This window comes from Diceros bicornis, chromosome 14 (assembly GCF_020826845.1).
Source record: "Diceros bicornis minor isolate mBicDic1 chromosome 14, mDicBic1.mat.cur, whole genome shotgun sequence".
In the NCBI taxonomy this organism is placed as follows: Eukaryota; Metazoa; Chordata; class Mammalia; order Perissodactyla; family Rhinocerotidae; genus Diceros; species Diceros bicornis.
Genome location: NC_080753.1, coordinates 4,626,755 through 4,644,845, shown reverse-complemented (window position 1 = coordinate 4,644,845; position 18,091 = coordinate 4,626,755). Strand labels below are relative to the sequence as shown.

Below are 18,091 nucleotides of genomic sequence, written 5' to 3'. Positions count from 1 at the left end.
AGCTTTCATTTGGGAACAAAATACAGTTAGGTTATGTAAAGGTTGATTTAAAACACTATATTTGGTAAATGAATATATAGCAATTATAGATGCTAAGCACGCAGTGCTCATTTTATATGCCCTGATTCACTTTGAAACTACAGAGTGATTTTAGTAATATAGTCATATTTTTAATATTGGTTATATTATTTCCTTTTTTTAACATAACTTGGAATTACATTTATTTGATCCATATTTCTATGTCTCATATGACAGACTTGTTGAAGATATAATTTTACATTACTACACTGAACATTCACTTAAACTAGTTTTTTCTTTTTACCATGTCAAAACTTTTCAATCAGACTTAACTTTGAAAATAAAAGAAACTATTCATGTGACTCGTTCACATAAATATTTTGGTTGAATTTATCTTTTTTCTAGATTTGTGAGCAATAATTTATTTCTATAGTAGTTATGTATTCCTACAAAAAAAGTGATCATCTTTATCCTTTATAATCTTTTCCTTAGTGAGGTGGCATCTTTGATAAATTAGACGTGGCATCTACTCTGCTTTTTATTTCTTAGTAAGTTGATAAAATCACTCTTACTATAAAGAGTTTAAAGAAATTAATATATTACATGTTTTCAACATCTGGAACATAATTTTTGACATAAGTTTATAAGAATAGTATTTTATAAGGGATATAATTTTTCTAATTTTGAAATTTTGGTTACCACAGAAGACTGTTAGTATAGATTTCTTACGATTGTGGAGATATTTTCCATGTCCTTCAAATTATGGTAACTAGGTCATTTCACATTCCAGCATTCCACTTACAGAGAAAGCCATCTCTATTAATTAGCATTTGGTGGCTAATTAGTAACATATATATTAGCATATATATCAATACACACACATGCGTGCTCGAGCAACACTGTGATTGAGAGTGTCGGCTTCAAATTCAGACAGAACTTGCTTTTACCATCTTGCATTGATTTCCATCATTGAGGTGAAGATAGTAGCTACCATAGGGGGAGATAGTTCAAGACAATGTTTATAAAGCCTCTACAATAATTCTCAGTCCACAGACAGAACCAAGCACATGGTTTCTTTCTTTGTTTCTTTCTTTCCTTCTTTCCTTCCTTTGTCCCTTCCTCTTTCTTTTAGAAAGTGAAAGTATTTGCGTAGATTAAGCATCTCTATCCAGATTTGTTTGCATCACTTTGAAAACTGGGATAAAATATAACGCCTATCAAGTCTTCTCCAAAGTTTATTTCTATTCTTTTGATTTGGGTAGGCATCAATATTTACTTCTACATGTGTAATGTTCTCCCCTGTCTTCACTCTAGGCAAATTCCTATTATTTGTCTTTATGACTCAACTAAAATATTACTCCAATATAAATCCAGTCTCCCTAACTCCTCCCACTTTCTGCCCCAGGCAGAATTGTTTCCTTCTTTGGCTTCCGTGGCACTTTGTTCAAAGCACTGTAGAGTGGCAATTACTTGCTCACAGGTCTGTCTCTTCTAATAGACCAAATTCTTCTAAAGTAGGGAGCATATGCTATTTCTTCTGATTATTCCCAGGTCTCTGTCAATGTTTATTGACTATGAATGAATACTAACTTGTTTGCAAACGTAAATGGAAGGGGCATGGCAATTTTCAAACTTAATTATAGCCAATTCTCACTATAAGGATAAGCAGATTTAGCAAAATTCACAAAATTAATTGTACTGTTTTCTAGAATATTATTAGTAGCCACATAAAAACCTTGAAAATACTCCTGACAAAATGCCAAAATAGCAAAATTTATTATGTGGTTTATGGTATGATATGCAAAGCCATATTAGTAAATATGAATACAAGTGCCTGTCTCATTTCATCATTTCAAACCAACTATCACTTTGCATTTCCAATCTGCATTCATCAAGTAATGCAATAATGATAAGCGCTTGGAATTTGAACATGAGTACTAATCAGTAGATCTTTCTCAAAGAAGCAAGATCATTTTAATTTGCTATATTTCAACATGTTCAATAAAAACAGGGCAATGTCTAATAATGAAACAAATTACTATGCATAATTATCAGTTGCCACAATTCTTTGTCAGAAGTCATATTTCTAAAATCATCGTAATGTAATAATATTAAAAAGAACATTCAAATTTACTAGTCATCTTTTTTTGTCAGTTTGTCAATGTTTTGCAAAGCTGCTAAATTGGATATTTTATATGTTGATTCAGAAGTATATATTACATGCAGATGTATATTAGCATTTAGACAAACTGTTCATACCCATATATTATGCATGCAAATCAAAAATGGTATACATTTTACTGTATAATATATCCGAGCAACCTTTTCCCCCTAAAAATTTCCACAATTCTTTTTCATGGAACTGTAGTTACTTTAGAGGAACTGCAACTAATACTGATGATGTATGTTTGAAAACTCCAGGATCATGGGTAGATTGAGACACCAGCCTGAAAAAGGAGTATAATTCACAAGAACCAACAATAACAAAAAAATAAAGTTAAACTATTGTCTAAAGATGCCCTTATTCTATAAATCCTGGATTTCCAAAACAATTTATGGAAATTTGGAAATTACGAAAAAGAAACTCAAATATCTTGATATACAGACAAACTCTCTCTGAGCCACCTGCAACAACCGGACACTGCTAACATATTCAAGCATCTTCCTATATTAAGAAAAAGAATGGGACAAGCAAATAAGCAGAGAAACAAAACTGACTAAATTCAAACACAGCAAACAAAATCCTGAACCATTAGTCCTAAAATCCTCCTCCCTCTGCCGTCTCTCTCCATCCCTTCACACAAGTAAGCTTCTTGAAAGATTGGTCTACGTTAAGTATCTTCACTGCCTTATCCAGTTCACTCTTCAATCTGCCACAATCTGTCTTTGACCATTGAGACTCCACTGGAGTCACTTTCATTAGCGACCTCCTAATATACTTATCCATGGACTCTTTTATCATCACTTCCCTTAGTGAATCTTTCTGAAGGACCAACTTTGGTAATTCCTTTCCTTCAAGCAGCCCTGGCTTCTGTGTCACTTCCTAGGCCTCTTTTTTCAGTTTGATTGCTTATCTTCTGCTTGCTCCTTAGATTGGAAAATCAGAAGAACTCACTCAATGATTGGATCAGGAAGTAAATTTTTCTGGTATCAGAACTGTAAGGTCTGACAAATTTGGAAACTGTAATAATTAGGAGCCAAATATAATGACAGAATGAAGAAAATTTTCAGCAGGAGAAAAGGTAAGATTTTATAATGAAAGACATGATTTTGACATTTTCCTTAAATCATCTTTTTAGGAAAGGAATTTAGAGGAAATATCTTGAAGGAATGGTTACATTCTATTTGCGGAGTCAAAATAGAAGATTAGCAATTACATACAAGTGTGAGTAAATTCTTGGACAAAATTTTGCGTTTTATGCTATGGGACAATGGGACATGACGTTGATTTCCCCTAGAGTTTATGCTGACAGTCTTTTTTTTCATTCTAAGCACTTTTTCCAGTGTAAATTTAGGGATATCCATAGCTTCAACAGAGAAAATTTGTTAACGAATAGTAAACATGTATTATCAGCCCAGACCTCAGCTCCAGAGCCAAACATCCGGTTGTCCATTGGTCCTGTCTCTTTTGATATCACAAGGCTGTTTAAACTTATTGTCCTTGACAGAACACAACAAATATGATTGTGTCATTCCCCTCTATAAATTTCTTCAAAACTGTGTACTTAAAACTGCAGAATAAGTACAAACTCAATTAGAATAGCATATAAGTAACTTTAATGTCCAATTTCTGCCTAAACGTCTAGTCTCAGACCCTGGCACTCAAATATAAGCTAGTGTACATTCTGATTGTACCAACTCTCATTCTTTTCTGATTTTTTTCTTTATTTTGTTTCTCTCCTGGCACCTTCATTTCTCATCGATGTAGCGCTGACGCTTCTTTCAAGTTTCAGGTTTTTTCCATCTTAGTTACAGCCTCTCTATCATTTAGCTTTTCTCCAGTTAGGTTTTCTCTAGAAAATATCCCCTTTCCCTTCAACTAGATGGGATTCAGGTGGGTGTGCCATGCTCTCCTAGTCTACAATTACTTAATTCATGGAGCATCTGCTCATTGTTTTTATAATTGCACATTTGCTGATGAGAATTTGAAAATAGTCTGGAAACCCCTTGAAGGAGGAAACTGCATTTGTTGTATTTTCCTCATGTCTTGCATGATAGCCAAAATATTGTAGATAAATATATTTCCATGGATTCTCTAAAATAAAGACAGATATATTATCAAAATAGGTTTTCAAAGTGAAAATAAAGCAGAAGGGCCGGCCCTGTGGCTTAGCGGTAAGTGCTTGAGCTCCGCTGCTGGCGGCCTGGGTTCGGATCCCGGGCGCGCACGGACGCACCGCTTCTCCGGCCATGCTGAGGCCGCGTCCCACATACAGCAACTAGAAGGATGTGCACCTATGACATACAACTATCTACTGGGGCTTTGGGGAAATAAATAAATAAAATTATTAAAAAAAAATAATAAAGCAGAAGACTAGTTGATGGCAAACTTAAAAGTTAAGATGTGACAAAATCCAATATGTATTGAAAAGAAGAAACATGGAAAGAGGAGAGACGTGACCAGTGGGATTGAGCAGGGACGGCAGCGTCTTGAGATGGGAAGAGTAGAATCCGCAGTGACCAGAGCAGTGAAGTAAAGCAGTAAAGCAGAGGGACCGACAGCAGCCGTTCTGAGGGCAGAGCAGAGACGCCTCAAAGGCACAATTTTATTAATATTAGTGTAGATGTGAGGACGTGGACTAACTATCCCCTCCTTTCTTCCAGTACTTTCTAACATAAGCATGAGTGAAGGTTCCATAATCAAAACTTTTGACTTACTGGTGGACTACTTTATTTTAGACAAAAACCAGAACCCATTGATTACTGAAGGAAAGGAAAAGTACACTCCAGTAAAGCCCATTCAAAATCATTAAATTTATAAGATTAAAATATATGTAATAAAAAACTGTCTAGGAAGATGTATCACCTGAGATTTCTGAGCTCGATGAGAATAAGACAGAAGTTCACTTTACTTGGAATGGCATTGTGTAGTTACTACAGAGTTGTTAAAATGTGAAGTCCAAAGTATTTATTTGGTAACATAAGATGAGGTCTATATGTAGGTCTTGATGAAATCATCTTTTAATAAAATATATAAAGGGCAAATGCACAATGGCATAAATTTCTTTATGGAGAAGTCACTATATTTCATGTGCGTAAGGGTGTATACATAATTTTATGGTTTAAGATTTCGCTGTTACTTTATAGGGAAATATTGCAAGACTGTCAGTATTATGTATTTATTTCCCTATAAACACTTCCACTGTACTTTGAGAGTGAAAGTGTAAGGTTCAAAGCCTCATGATCCATGCTTTTAGGTTTCTCATAGATGTAGTTGATTAAATCAAAAACCATGATACATAACTCTGTAACTCCCCAGGCTCAAGGAAGAAGGGGCCATCCAGGGTGTTAGGTATTTGGGGGCCTCTGGCAATTGGCTATGTGTGTATTGTAACCCAGGAGTGCTATACAATACATCGTCAGAGCCTGACGATGGAAGGGATGGGGCTTAGTAAACTGCCCGTGAAGGGAAATTGAGAGATTTTAGCCACAACACCAAAACTAAGTCAAGCTAGCACATGTGAAATTTACATCACATTGGGATGTTAGGAATCAGTGCAAGATGTTGCTCTGGCTTCTGTTTTCTGTGCCTCTAATTCAGGAGTATCATGTCCTTCTGTTAATAAATGTACTAAAACTGAGGTATGCTAACTTGTTAGCTTGCTATTAGGTTACAGTGTCAGACCCTCCACAGTTTCTAACTTAACAATGGTGTGTGTCCAGGATCTCCTTACATGGCACCTATCTATTTCTTTATTTATGTAATGTCATCTACTTATTGTTTAGTGATGCATTCATTCAAGAAAAATCTTTACGTTGTATTATGTGCAAGGTAGATTTTTAGACACTGATTTGTACCTGGTACTCAAGGAGCTAGAAATAAGTTAAATAATAATATATAAATATGTAAACTATAAATCACAATCAACTAAGTCCAAAAGGCAAGATACCAGTTAATTAACATTGGGTGTTCACAAGGCAATGATTTCTTCCAGTTAGAGTCAGGAAATGTTTCATGAATAAAAGAATATATGAGTTGAGTCCTGGAGAATTTATACATGCAGCGAACAGAGGCAAGGAGGGCTTTTTAAGCTAAGGGACTAGATGCAGGGAGGATGCAAAGACGTGAGGTACACGACTGTGGAGCATCCTATAGTAAGATCTGACTCACATGTACAGAGTAGTGAGAGAGAGGAGAGAGCTGTTCAACGTGAGCAGAAGACAGGCTGCCATTCCCAGAGTTGGATTTCTTTGAAAATGGCTAAGCATTAAAGATACTTTAGGGGAATTTTAGCAAAATCACTATATGGAGAAAATCCTAGATCATAAAAGGCCTGTAAAGATGCTTTTGCAATAGTATGGGAATAAGTTCAAAGGAATTAAAGAGAAGAAGTAGAATTAGAAGAAACTGGCAGATATGTGAGATGTAATAAGTGAAAAATGTGTAGGATATAATGCCTTATAGGACAAAGGGTTATAGCAAGTAAAGGAAGCAGTCAGAAATAATTCTAACACTGAAATATGGGGAACCTAGATGGATGCTACAAATTGGCTTACTCAACGTTCTTTCCAAATTCTTACTAGTGTGCTTTTCTCTACAACAGCTCCCAGAAAACTATCAACTACATATCCCAGCTTCCCCTGTAGTTACAACTCTGAAAATGATTTAGGTACTACTAATCAGATTTACTCGTCCACAACTTACACTCAGAACTGGGTTAAGTGAAAATAACGTAAGTGCATCAGGTATCTATTTTGCTGATGTAGATATCGGCAGAGGCAATGTGGTTCTGTGGTTCCCGGCTTCGTGATGTTGCGGTTTCCTGCATCAGCAGTGGTAACATTCAAATTTCATCGCTAAACCAAAATGGTCAAGTTTCTGACATGTTTTCATGCAACAATGAGTAGCTTTTGCAATCCTAACAGAGGCAGTGTAATTTGGGGGAGGAAATTTGTTTTAGAGTTTTTGTCTGCAACCTATTATTTCAACTCTTCCAATTTCATTGTAAGCAAACTAATGTCAGGTAAGTTCTTTTCTACTTAAATTAGTTATTGTTTGTAATGGAATTTTAACCAATATAATGATTGGGTATTTTGATGCCAGTAATAAAAGAAGGCAAATTCTAAAAGACTTAATGTTTAAAAGAGGATAAAGATGAATTTTCAATTGCAATATATAAAGATAAAAAAAAGAGAAAAGAAAAAAGAGACCAAAACTTTCCTTTAGAAATAGAGACATAGGGGGAAATAAAGTTTTGAGAAAACTTGGTTGAAAGTAGATAATAGACAATAGGGTTAAAAATTTTTTTAAAAAGGAAAGAAAAGATCTAGGGAGAGGACAGGGGCCATAGGGCACATTTATTGTGGTTTTATCCCAAAGCAAATTTTAAATTGATGGCAGCTTAGTAAGTGTGTTATAAAATTTAGTAATAGCACAGGCTAATCAAACAGTAATATCTCTGCTTGGTAACATTTGGAACTTCATTGTTCTGTAAGATTAAGTTGTTGAGACAACCAAAGCAACAACCACATGGCATGGCCTGGCTACATTAATCCTTTGAACTTGACTTTTCTTTATATTTACAGAAACAAAATGAAAAGGAATAACCATATGGAAGCAATGATTTAAAAAATGTCTCTATGGGGCTTTGGCTTGAATTATTACTATTGCTTTCCTTTATTGATCAGATTAATGATATAATTACTATGCATAAATACAATGAAAGAAGCATTATGTAGATGAAATAGCACAGGGGTTGCGTAAAAAATGAGTGATCATCATTCCTCTTTAAAACTGTAATTACTAACTGTGTGACCTTGAGTTAACCATCTAATCTCTCTAGGCCACAGACAGGTTTCTCAACTCTAAAATAGAGAGTTCGTATAATCGTAACTTTCCTACATTCTTGTGACTCTTGGAGGAACTATAGAAGGTAGTTAAGAGTTCATACTGTGAAATCATGTAGACTTGGGTTCATATTTCAATGCAAATTTATTTTTTTTGAGATCAATCATTTATCACAAAATGAACAATTTCCATTTTTAAACATGCAATCATTTTTCTTCAGACTTAACTCAAAATTAAGAAACAGAACTTTATTCAAACTTTACAAATAACCTTTACATTTCTCCTGAGATTAAGCATGAGAAAGTTCAACCTGAAGTTAGACGTTATTACCTAAACAGTTAAGCATCTGAAAATAAAACTGAGAATGAACATGCATTTATCAAACATAATTAAAGCATTCCAATGAAGTAGGACAATGAATAGTGATGGAAACTGAAGTTTAATTTGTTCTGTGAAATTTCTAGCAATGTGACTTTGGTAATTTATTTCAGTTCATTATGTCCCACCTCATCTATAAAAGGAGGATTACCATAGGGGCCTCCTGTCACTCTCATGGTTCCACTGCTTCTGCATAGCGGTTTTGAGTATTTGCTGCGTGCAAAATTATTTAACTATATTTACCCATTTATTTATTTATTTATTTTTGTGAGGTAGACCAAGACCTGAGCTAACATCCGATGCCAATCCTCTTCTTTTTTGCTGAGGAAGACTGGCCCTGGGCTAACATCTGTGCCCATCTTCCTCTACTTAAACGGGACGCTGCCACAGCATGGCTTAAAGAGTGGTGCATTGGTGAGCGCCCGGGATCCGAACCTGCGAACCCTGGGCCGCCGCAGCAGAGTGCACGCACCTAACCACTTGTGCCACCAGGCCAGCCCCTACCCATTTATTTTTTTATTGAGATATAATTGACATATAAGATTATATATAGTTTCAGGTGTACAACATAATGATTCAATATTTGTAGATATTGCAAAACGATCACCACAACAAGTTTAGCTAATATCCATCACTATTGTTTAAAAAAAAATTTTCTTTGGATGAGAACTTTTAAGATTTACCCTCTTAGCAACTTTCAGATATACAGTATTTTAACTACAGTCACCATACTGCCATTATAGCCCCATGATTTATTTACTTTATAACTGGAAGTTTTGCTCTCCTTCACCTGTTTTCCCAATTCCCCACCCCCCGCATCTGGCAACAATCAATCTGTTCTTTGTATCCATGAGCTCGGTTTTGGAGTTTTTTTTTTTTAGATTCCACATGTAAGTAAGATCATATGGTATTTGTCTTTCTCTGTCTGACTTATTTGACTTAGCATAATGGCCTCAAGTTTCATCCATGTTGTCACAAAAGGCAAGATTTACTTCTTTTTAGGGCTGCATATTATTCCATTATATACTTATACCACATTTTCGTTATCCACTTATCCATTGATGGACACAGTTTGTTTTCATATCTTGAGTATCATGAATAATATATAATAAACATGGGAATGCAGACATCTCTTCAACCTCCCATTTTCATTTCCTTTGGATGTATACCCAGAAGTGGGATTGCTGGATCATATGGTATTTCTATTTTTAATTCTTTGAGGAACCTCCATCCTGTTTTCCATAGTGTCTCCACCAATTTACATTCCTACCTATAGTGCACAAGTGTTCCCTTTCCTCCACATCCTCACCATACTCACTTATCCTTTACAACAGTCTCTGAGGAAATGATGCACTCAATAAACACGTCAATGTGTGCAATAGCACCTACACATAGGAACTGACCCTGTGTTAGCTGCTGAGTATAAAGTAGAGTCTCTGCCCTGAAGGAACTTACAGTCTAGAGTCATTGAGAGAATATAAAATTATAAGTAGAGAAATAAATTTATACATTTTAGCTGTGTTAGAATCTACTACGGAAACAAAAATAGCCGAGATAAAGAATTATAGGCATAGGGAAGACACTTTAAAAAGGTGGGTCAAAGAAAGCCTGCCTAGAAAGACTTGATCTGAAAAGCGAATTATGAGAAGGTAGCAAATATCAACAGTGTAGAGGAGAGATTTCTAGGTAGAGGAGAAATCGTGTTCAAGGACATGAATAAGAAGACCTAAAACTATTTAAGGAGCAAAAAGATGCTTTGACTGGAACATGGTGAATGGAAAATTTCCATTCCATTTTGACTGGAACATGGTGAGTGGGGGAAAGCCCACAGATGAAGAGAGAGCATTGTTAGAGGCACAATCTTAGCCTCAGAGGCCATGATAAGAATTTGCATTTTATTTTAAGGGCTTGGGAAGGCAGTGAAGCTTAAATTAAACTAGTGGCATCATTCAATTTACCTTTTTTTGTGTGTGTGTGAGGAAGATCAGCCCTGAGCTAACATCCATGCCAATCCTCCTCTTTTTGCTGAGGAAGACTGGCTCTGAGCTAACATCTATTGCCAATCCTCCTCCTTTTTCCCCCAAAGCCCCAGTAGATAGTTGTATGTCATAGTTGCACATCCTTCTAGTTGCTGTATGTGGGACGTGGCCTCAGCATGGCCGGAGAAGCAGTACGTTGGTGGGCGCCTGGGATCCGAACCCGGGCCGCCGGTAGCGGAGCGCACGCACTTAACCGCTAAGCCACGGAGCCGGCCCCAATTTACCTTTTAAGAATTACCATGCTCACCGCCATTTTATTGACAGGAAAATGTTAATTACAAGGTTAAGATCACATTGCTGAAGTGGCTTAGTCAAGATCCAAACCTTGGTGTGTAGTTCGTCTAAGTTAATTCAACTTCAGTCTAAAATCAACATGTTCTTGAAGGTTGAAGTTTTACTGGGAAATATTTCTTAATTGTTGTTTTTCCACTGAATACCTAGTTTATTCAAAAATGTAGACAAAAGTAAAAATAAATGAGATGATTCTGACCTCTTTATTGCAAAAGAGCTTAATTTTATTTTGACCTGAATATGCCCCACATGGCTTCTTTTTCATTTTTCTCCCTTGTATATTTTAAGTCAGAATATCAATAGTATGAGTAAAGGATGGTCATTTTGGGGAGGCAATCTAGTGGTCCAGATAAGTATGCAAAATTTTTTCCAACTCAATTTTAGTTGTAATACAAGGCTAGAGTTTAATATTATGAATTCAATGAAATAGCAGATTAATATTTACGATAGTTTATATTTCAAAGGCCTCAGTAAATGCTTACTTAAAATGATATGAATTTTATTTTAAAATTAATTTTATATTAATAGTACATGAAAGAGACTGCTGCTAACGTAAAACCACCTACATATTTGGTATTTATAATAATAGGCAATTTTTAAATTTCTTATGAAAGAAGAACCATGTGAAGATATAACAATACAAAATTTTGACTAAATAGTTTCAATGTTGAAACAAAAGAAGAGTATACAAAAATTCATTTCTTGATTGGATCAAATTTTTATGAATTGTCTCATATAAAAGCATATTAAAATTTTCCCACAATTTACTTCCAGTGGAAGGTAGATGACATATTTTAGCCCAATAAAAACGGAAGGGGGGTCTATGCATCATGTGACTCCACTCACTCGCTCTCTCGAGTAAAATTGTTTTTCAAGGATCACTGTACTTAATATTCATTATAGATGAAATTATTCATGGTTCTTCACTATTTTCCAAGGACTGAGTACTCTATGTTGGACCACAACACCTAACAGTTTCAATTTCCCTCATAATAGAAAGATATCAGCATTAATATTAACTTCAACACAAATGAACTTACTAATTTCAAAATAAGTGCCTAGTCTGCAAAACTGAGTGCGTAGTCACATATGTTCCTCTAGTAAAAAATACTACCAATTTTACTTTTGTGACCTTTCCTCCCCTTGACCTTCATAGATATACGATCACCAACAGAGTCGACAATCTTTCTCTTCATAAACGTGCGATGATTTTACTTGGCTGGATGTTATGGTTGATTAACCATCAGTAACCCAGTTACCCTTTTCTTCACATCCTTCAATGTTTAGAACCAGTGTTATTTGCTCTATATTGTGATCATCCTCTTAGCTTGTTTACCTTTGTCAAAATTTATTGTGAAACCATCTCCTAAGGCTAAGTTATATCATCACAAATTCATAAAATTCACACTTGTCTTCTCCGAATGCGTTAGTGTGTGATGTGTGTTATGTACATATGCACATCTATGTGCATGCTTATGTGTACATGTGTAAATGTATGTTTCTTTATGCCTGTTTTACTATGTGAACATGGATAATTTCCTCCTCAGTTTTCTGGCTCTTAAATTCTCCACATGTTCTCCCAGCACGTCATAACACAGCTCTTCACAAATCTACCATCTAAGAGATGAGCATATTGAAGGAAAGGTAGCAAATTACTAAAGCGTGAAAAGATAAAAATTAAATTTAAAACCATGCATTTTAAACATTTTAATAGGTACCGAGGACAGGTGTGGTAGAGTATGTACACAAAAGAAATTGATGTAGCCCTCACTCCAAATTTAACTTGCAGTCTGTGACCAACACAATGCTACAGTCATCCCGTGGTATCCTTGGGAGATTGGCTCTAGGGCCACCCTTGGATGCCAAAATCTGTGGATGCTCAAGGCCCTTATACAGAATGGTGTAGTATTTTCACATAACCTGTGCACATCCTCCCCTACGCTTGAAATCATCTCTAGATTACTTATAACACCTAATACAATGTAATACAATGTAAATGCTGTGTAAATAGTTGTTATAATGTATTGTTTAGGGAACAATTACACGGAAAAAAAACTCTGTACATGGTCAGTGTAGGCACAACCATCGTAGGCCTTTCAATCCTCGGTTGGTTGAATCCCTGGATGTGGAACCCGTAGATACAAAAGACTGACTGTATTCATAAAGAACAAAAGAACAAAAGAGTTAAGGATAAAATTCCCTATGAACTAAACTTTTCAAACAAAACATTGCTATTAAAGTTTCATTCTGGAAACAATTCAGTATTTGGTGAAAAAATGATTGAATAAACGATATTTAATTATGTAGGCTATGTTTGAATAATATATTGATATCTTCAAGTACTAAAATATGGGCATGCAAGTTAATGTATTCAATTCACACTGCTAGTTACCAATTTCTTTTTTTTTTTTTAGTGGGTAGAAGGTCAAATAAGGGAGTAAATAATTACCGAAATAATTAAAGTTCAGTTATAACATAATTTCAAGACATTATATTAGGACTCTGGAGGTGTCATTATTACCCTTCTATTAATTAAAATGAATCCAGACTAATATGGTTAATTATTTACTAGACTTGATTTTTAATTTTTGAAGAGATGATAATTGCAGCATCAACTCAGTATCCATACTAAATATCCGTTGTATTTAAAATGTAATTAATCCATTTTGTTATTTTTTTCACCTCCTTTCGTGCTGTTTCTCTATTTGTTCACATGTTGTTTTACATATAATATAATATGTGATATTTATATATTCCAAATTGTATCTTTATATTTGTAAACAAATAGAAATATAAAGAAATTGTGGTAATTTAGTCTGTATAAATTTTATTAACATGGTGCCACCATACCAAATTTTAATCACAAAAGATTTTAGGTGGCAGGCATACAACAAAACATATTGAATACCAGAAATTATTCAGCACTTCTTTTCTTTCCAGATTATAATGTGAGTATTCTGGAAAAGTTGGCTATTGTGATACCTCTATAAAGAATCTGTTTATGTTGATTTGGAATTGACTCTTTGGAAATCAGCTGATGAGATGGTCTTAAGACATTAAATGGTTCTTTCATTTCCAAATGACTAATTAAAAGAGACCCTAAAAGTTATTTTTTTTTAACTTTCCTTCTATTTTTAAAGAATTTTAAATTTATTTTGACTTAATTGTGTCTGGTGCCAATAAGAACAGCAATCAGTTTAGCGTTGGTTTCTAGCTCCTAATTCTCAGGCAGTCACAGAGGATGTTTAGACAGTTTAAGAAAGGAAGAGAGAAGATGTATGGTTTCATAATCAGATCCATTCATTCATTCATTCAAAATATAGCTATTGCTGGCCCCTGTTCCAGATGCTGAGCTAGAGCAGCGAATGTCTTTGCATTTATTGAGCTTTTATTGTGTTGGGAGAGACAAATAAACTTCCTGAGCAGATAAATGCATGTTTAACATATAGCAGTAACCTATGCACTGAAAGAAATAAAATGAATGATAAAGGAGAGATGTAGGGAAGGAGGCCTCTCTGAGTGTTGTCATAAGGCAGATTCCTGAAGGAAATGGGGGAACGGACCATGCCCAGGTCTAGAGCACCAATAAGTGCAAGACAGAAGCAGAAACAAGCTTGGCCTTGGAAGGTCCACAGGAAGCTGAGTGTCACAGGGGGAGAGCAGTAGAGAGATGAAGTTAGAGAAACAGGCAGGGGCCTTGGTGATGAGAGGCCACTAAGACTTAGAGAAGGGGAGCATCATAATTAGTTATCTTTTTCAAATATCACTTTGATTTCTGTTTTGAAAATAACAGTAGATGACTGAAAATCAAAACCAGGGACTTCACAGGCGAGGGCTGCAGTAGCCAGGCTATGTGTGATGGTACCTTTGGACACAGCTTCTCTAAGCCTGATATACAAGCTCAGGTGCTGCAACTCCACCAGGTCCCACCTGGTACCCAGGAGGCTGAAAAGATCCACATCTCAGCACACCCACAGCCATCCCCCACCCCAGTGCCCTGCGCCAGAATTGGGAAGGTCTTGCTTTGATGAGAACGGACGTGGTGAGAGGTGATTACATTTGGGATACATTTTAAAGAAGCAACAGAAGTTACTGATGGATTGGAGATGGAAAAAGAATGAGAGAGAGAAGTTAAAGACGACTCCAGCGTTTGGAGCCTGAACAACTTCTAAGAGGAGGTATGCATTTTATTGAGCTTGGGAACACTGGGAGAAAGCAAATTTGGGACGTGTAGGGGAAAACCAGAGATCTACTTTGGACAAGTAATACTAAAACTCATATTAGGCATTCAAGAGAAATTTCAAATATATAGGTAGATGTGGACCAGAGGAGATGGCTATTTGAATTTGGCAATCACCAACATGTATATGGTATTTGAAGCTATGGGAATGGATGAGATAACCTGAGATTGATCATAGATCAGATGATTCCTAATCCTGGCTGAGTTTTGGAGTCACTTAGAATATTATAAGTGATACCAATGCCAGGTCCTACCCTAGAGTTTCTGATTTAATTGACCTGCAGATGGAGCCTGGCCATCTGTATTTTTAAACCAAAGTAGTAAATTCTAAGGTGCAGCCACTGATATAGATGGAAAAGAGAGGAAATCTGAATATTGAAACCTGAGACATTCCAACACAGAGAGACAGAGAAATGATCTAGCAAAAGAGACTATGAAACAGTTACCTGGGAAGGAAGGAAATCGCATCTAAACTGTTCACTTGGCAATGACGAAAGTGTTTCCAGGCAGGAGGGGTGAACTTTGTCTAATACTACCTAGAAGTGGAGGCAGCAGACTGCTGAGAAGTTTCCATTCTAGTCAGAGAGACAGGGAGTGAAGAGCATGTGGCCTAGGGATGCTTGTAGGCTGCTCCTGCTGTAAGGCATGAGGGCACCTTTCTCAGCCTGAGGAATCAAGAGAAGCTTCTGGGAGAAGGAGACTGCTCACTGGGAAATGAAGGAGTAGGAGTCATGATTTAGCAGTAGATTGTGGACAAGTTTCCAAGCAGACAGAATTGTCAGCAGAGATAAAGCAGAGCAATTGTGGGAGCTGCAGGCAGTTGAGTATTTCTGTAGGATAGAGTGGTTTGGGGAATGGCAAGAGATGAGGCCAAAAAGAATGACATGCGAAACCCTGAAATCCTTGGTATCTCAGTGTGCCAGGTCGAGGGGTTGGGCTTTAGCACAGGGCAAATTTGCACTGAAAGTGCAAATACTTTTTAATCAAAATATCATTAAATAAATGTTAAAATATGCATATTAAAATGAAAACGTCATTAATGTTATCTTTTCAAATTTTTGTAGTTATGTGTCTAAGTATATATTGGATCAGACATTCTGTAAATTTTGTTTTCTAATTATTTTGTGAACATCTCTTCACCACTGAATATCATCTGACTACTGTTTTAATTTGCACTTATTTGATTAATTTTGACCTTGGGTATCTCTTCATATGTTTATTGGCCAATTGAATTTCTTTTGTGAATTAGCTGTCCACGTCCCTTATCCGTTTTTCTTCTGTGTTATTTCTCTACTTTTCAGTAATTTGGGAGCGTGGTTTATACATTAACCTTTTAGTTGTCAAATAGAATTTAATATTTTCTAGTGTCTTCTCTGTCTTTTCCTTTTGGTTTTGACTTTTTACTATTATCTATATATACACATACAGATAGATGATTGATAGATGATAGAGAGATAATAGATAGATGGTAGATAGGTATGGTAGGTAAAGAGGTAGACAGATATTATCATAATACACATATGTGTTATTAGAAGGAAGAGCAAAATCTCCTTTTAGTGTCTGTGTCTGCTCAGATGCTCTCTCCAGGATTTGGTTTCAGTGCAAGAGACCTCCTTCACCTAAGATCCCCAGGGTTCAGCCCAAACTCAATGATTAGTCAAAGCAAGAAGGTAAAGTCCGGGTCCTCTGCGCTCAAGGTGACACACTCCTGAAGGGCCCTCGCAGCCCAGAGTTCTCCGTGGGGTCGCTGTGAGCCCAGGGCAGTTCTCCCTGTGCACAGTCCTACCGCCCTCACTGCCCCAGGCGCTGATACTGAGCCCTCACCAGGAAACCGCCTGAGCACACATCTCCTTCCCAGAGCCAGTTTCCTCAGGAAACCCAGTCTAATACATCTTTATTTCTCAGCAGTACTTTTGTGGAGAGAAAATATATATCTTTATGTATCTTTCTCCCCTCTGAGAAATTGTATTCATAAACCTAACATTATTTTCTATAAAATTTTTTATAACTATTTAAAACTATAATGCATCATTTTCTTACTTTTTTGAGAATGCCATGTTTGCCATATAATAAACTGGAAGTTTTCTAAGTCTTGTTTCTAGACTTTTGATTCTCTCCAATTGATTTTGGTGCAAGTTCCTCATTATTATTGTTATTTATTTATAGCAGAATATATTGTTTGATAATTCAAGTCCACATTGCAGTTGTAAGTTTGTAACACTTATTCTTAAAGATGAGCTTTCAAAGAGTTTTGTTTAAAGATCCCTGCAAAAAAATGGAGGCTGGTATTAGTTATAGGTATTTCTTTGAAATTGTACATTAATTTTAGAATTGATTAATTATTTTTGAGAAATAATTTTTTGACTTCTCATGAGACATGTACTATTTGACCATTTATTCATGCTTTTTTTCAAGCCCCTCACGAAAATTCATGGTTTTCCTAATATGAGTTTGCTCATATCTTGTAGAGTTTGTCTCTCAGCAGTTTATTACTTCCATATAATATTAGTATAGAGGGAATCTATTTACCTGTATTTGTTCTTAACAGGCAACTTATTGAATATTTTGTTGTTTCAAAAAGATTTTTTCAGCTGTTATTCTTGGGTTTTTTAGATAGATAATCTTAGTTTCATTAGGAATGTCAGATTTATTCAACACTCAGCAAAATGCTGAGAACAGTAGCTCAAGAAATTTGTGACTAAATGAATTAAGCAATGATAATTTTTCTCCTCTTTTCTCAAACATATAACATTTGTATTAATTTTATTTTTTTCATTACCTTAGATGCCATTTCTCTTATATTGTTATATAATATAATGCAAGGAAACATATTTTGTCCTTATTTTAGAGGTAAGGCTTCCAGTATTATATTTACAAGCATGATGGTTGTTGTGGTAAACTAATAATATTTTTTTATCATGTGAAGAAAAATATCCTTTACATCTGTTTAATAAGCTTTTTAAAAATAATCAGGAGTGTATGGTATATTTTATATGTATTTTTCATTTTTACCCTTTGATGTATTAATTAGATGGCTTTACACCCTCCCCAACTTGGTAATCATTCTTCTTTACCAGGTAATAGGTTTAATTTGACAATATTTTCTCTGGAATTTTT

At 35.5% G+C, this 18,091-nt stretch overlaps 1 long non-coding RNA gene across 2 annotated transcripts in view; it reads left to right on the top strand.

Moving 5' to 3' along the window:
* Window positions 1-18,091, top strand: part of LOC131413535 (uncharacterized) — a 107,253-nt gene that overhangs the window by 71,131 nt on the left and 18,031 nt on the right. The window contains exons 3-4 of one of the 2 annotated variants that reach the window (XR_009221960.1): window positions 3,111-3,260; window positions 6,783-7,198. The exons of the other annotated variant lie outside the window; for it this stretch is intronic. This is a non-coding gene — a long non-coding RNA (uncharacterized LOC131413535). Of the gene's footprint in view, window positions 1-3,110; window positions 3,261-6,782; window positions 7,199-18,091 lie in introns of those variants that run through there. 2 annotated transcript variants of the gene reach the window in all.